The 3499-nt window shown below is 46.0% G+C and overlaps 1 pseudogene across 1 annotated transcript; it reads right to left on the bottom strand.

Moving 5' to 3' along the window:
* Positions 1–1456: 1456 nt before the first annotated feature.
* On the bottom strand, positions 1457–3498 carry LOC102908513 (testis-expressed protein 2 pseudogene; annotated as a pseudogene). The gene has a single exon (XR_013053126.1). The product of XR_013053126.1 is annotated as a testis-expressed protein 2 pseudogene (transcript).
* Position 3499: the final 1 nt, after the last annotated feature.

Raw genomic sequence — 3499 nt, 5'->3', positions numbered from 1 at the left:
TATACACTTGGCACAAAATATAAAGAAAGAAACCTGAGATTGACTGAAATATTCCTATGTACTGAAAAGCCCTCATAGTTTTAGAAGGTGTTATGTAGGCTGCCTGTGGAAGATTGCCGATAATAATCTTGCTCAACTTTGGAAAATGTGATCTATACTTCAGCCTTACAAGATACGGTCATTGGTGAAATAATGGTGATCATGGTACGGAAGTAACCAATGATTTCCTGATTGGTATTGAGATCCATTCTACATGAGAAAACTTCAAATCTGGTGCTGACAACATGGTCAAAAGCCCACACAGAGGAAGAAAAAGGTCCCAGTGGTAAAGCCATTGCTGTTGTTCTGGTAAATGGGCATGATGTATATAATAATTTGTCTTCTCAATGGCTATCTTTGTCCTTATATACTACTACTATCATCATGGTCAATGAAGATTCTTCTTTCAATGAGCAGTGGTAATTTTTTTTGTTTGTTTTTTTTTTGTTTGTTTGTTTTTTTTTCTTGTTTTTTTTTTTTTTGGTGTTTGACATGAGATGTTTATTTTGTGAACAATGCGATTGTAAGTCCCCACATACTATTTTAAGTGCGACGGTACAGTCGTGTAGTCTCTTTACACTGTAGTGCTTCTATCTAGTCCTTCACTTTCAGTTGCTACTGCACAGAAAAAGAACAGTGAACAAGACAATGGACTGATAGGCGAACTGGCCTATACATTGAGTAATTAGGGCACTACACTGACTGGAATGATCAAATAATTTGTCGTGTTTTAATGGGATGATTAAAATAATCAAAGGTTCAAATATAATTTTTTAATATATTAATTTCTTTAAAGTCATCTTCAGGCAAGGTGCTGTTTAAAAAAAAAACACTATTAGCTCTGTCCACGGACATTAAATTATCAAAAGTTACCCAAGGTAATTTTGATATTGGATGCAGCTTTGAACAAAATTGTATTAGGTCTTCTCAAAGCAAATTATGCAATTAGAGCCCCAATTTGTAAACTAAACATTCTGACACAATGCACAAACTTAAGTTGGCAACATTAAAGAAAGGTCACAAGTGCACGTGGAAATGTAGTGCTTGACGCTGACTAGGAAGTAAACCGTCCTCCTCTGGCCATCAGAGAAGGGACTGCCCACAAACCTCCCAAACCAGTTAGATGAGTAAGGCCCTCCCCTCCCACACAGGAAACCAGAAAAGAACAGCTTGGCTCCGGCTTTCTGGCCCCATTCCATCAGTACCAGGGAGGAACAATCAGTCATTGTGTGCAGTGTGTGATATTGTCACACATGCTCATGTCTCCGGGGAATTATCAGGATTGATTAGAAGCAAGGCGATTGTACCTCATTTGGGATGGTTTGATCTCATGGCTTTGCCTGATGTTCACATGAAACCCTCTGTCCCCGCCCCAGCTGAAAGTGTGTTTGTGGGTGTGTGTCCTATGGCTACTTGCTTCCAAAAATGCACAATTTAATATGAAAAAGAGTTGCTATGCCTATCTTTACCACCAATGAAATGGCTCACAAAACCACACTCCACACAGGTTACCACAGTGACATTCTTCAAGTGTGGAGGGCTGCAATCATGGTACAAAGTGTAGAGTGGAAAAGTGTTCCATTGTGCACCAGCTGCCTGAGGAAAAGCTTTGGAGGAATCAAGAGGCAAGGGGGAGGCTTCCAGTTGTACAGCTTGATCCAAATGTACTCTTGCTGCCACAAAACCTGGTAGACTTCAAAAAAAAAAAAAAAAAAGCAAGCCACGGTGTTAGTCAGCTGTAACTTCTGGCTCCGCCACGATGGTTCTTCCAGTCTCCTTTGCCAGTCCAAGCTTTGCAACAGACAACCAGACACCAGTCACTGGGTGCAGGGAACGCCACCTCACAGTGGAATGGGCACCGCAGGCAGAGGGCAGAAGCAGTCCTTTAAGAGACAGTGGCTGTGGATCAGTAAAGGCCAGCCCCACAGCACAGATGGCAGCCACAAACCCCACACCTCAAGCTAGGTCTCATACTGGGAATGTCCCATTTTTCACCCATCACAGCTGGTCAGAGGCCTCCACAGGGGGGTCTTTCAGGAGGCAGGAAGTGGAGCGAGGGTCCATGGCCGAGTGCATTATAGGGATATAAACATCATCCATGTTTGGCATGACAAAAACTTTCTGAAACTCTTGCTCCAGTTTCTTCTCTATCCACTCCGTCACATGAACCAAAGTCACTTCTCTCTCTCCAAGCTTTGGCCGAGCTTTCAGCTCCACGTACGGTGGCTTCCGGAAACCATACCATATGCGGTCCGTCGGGGGTGGTGGAATGTTGACCGCCAAGGTCCCTCGACATTCTTGCACTTCCACGGTTAGCAGCAGGGGTGTATTAGAGACTTCTTCAATCTTCTTTTTGATGAACTCTGTCTCCGTTGCTTTTTGGAAATATTTTGACTTGGTAATTTTATCAACAAACCTCATAATTTTACTTGTTCGATGACCTCCAACATACCCTTCAGCCCCAGGGAGCAGCTGTTTGTCTCCAGCACTGGGCTCTGGTGCATCATCTTCCTCAGAGGAGCCGGCACTGGAGGATTCTTCATCACTGTCGGCCAGACAGTACACCCTGGGCCTGCAACCTTCTTTGCCAATTTCTCCAACCTTCAGGGCTTCAACAAGAGGCTCTTTACCTAGTTTGGTCAAGTTCATTTTGGTCTCGAGAGTCATCAGAAAGGACCCGTTGTAAGACATTTCGAAATCGATCCAGAGTCCTTGGTGATCAACATAAGGCTTGAAGGCCTGAAGGATTTTTGGCACAGCCACACCCATGTCAAGTTCTGTCAGTGTTAGCTCATTCATAAAGTAGGGGAGCTTAATTTTGCTGAGTTTCATCTGGATTTTCTTTGACACCAGATCAGACCAGTATTTCTCGCCTAAGAAGTCCCAAAATATTCTTCCAAGCAAGGCATTCACCCAGGCTTCTTGCTCTTCCTCCTCAGAGGGTGGGGCCTCCGGCAACTTCTTCCCAGCTGTGGGGCTGCTCTCCGCACTCTGCACAGGGCTCCTGTGGGGGCTTCGCTCATCCTGGGGCACACACCTGCCCATGTACACGCTGTAGTCCAGGAGCACCTTCTGCCGCACGCTGCCCACCAGCTCCTTCTGCTTGGGCTGGGACATCATCTCCTCCACGCTGCCTTTGCTGCTGCTTCGGCTATGGGTCAGGTGCCCCGAGGGGCTGCCGTGTCTGCTGTGGGTGGGCAAAAGCCCTGATTTACTTCCAGAAACCCCAGGCAGCTTCTTGAGGTCTGACTTCAGTTTGGACGCCAGGACGAACCTCCTAAACCATTCCTCTTTTTCCCGGCCAGTTCTCCCAAACAGATACAGTGTCGGGTCTCTCTGGCTAGACTTCGTCCCCTCTTGAGGCTGGGGTGGCTTCTTAATGTCTTCACTCGCCAGCTCTTTCTCAGCAGGCGGCTTCTCCTCACCAGTGTCCCTGTCCGTCTGAGCCTTGGACGAGCAG

The sequence above is a fragment of the Peromyscus maniculatus genome, chromosome 1, assembly GCF_049852395.1.
Source record: "Peromyscus maniculatus bairdii isolate BWxNUB_F1_BW_parent chromosome 1, HU_Pman_BW_mat_3.1, whole genome shotgun sequence".
In the NCBI taxonomy this organism is placed as follows: domain Eukaryota; kingdom Metazoa; phylum Chordata; class Mammalia; order Rodentia; family Cricetidae; genus Peromyscus; species Peromyscus maniculatus.
The sequence above is the reverse complement of the archived record's forward strand: the minus strand, read 5'-3'. Positions and strand labels throughout refer to the sequence as shown.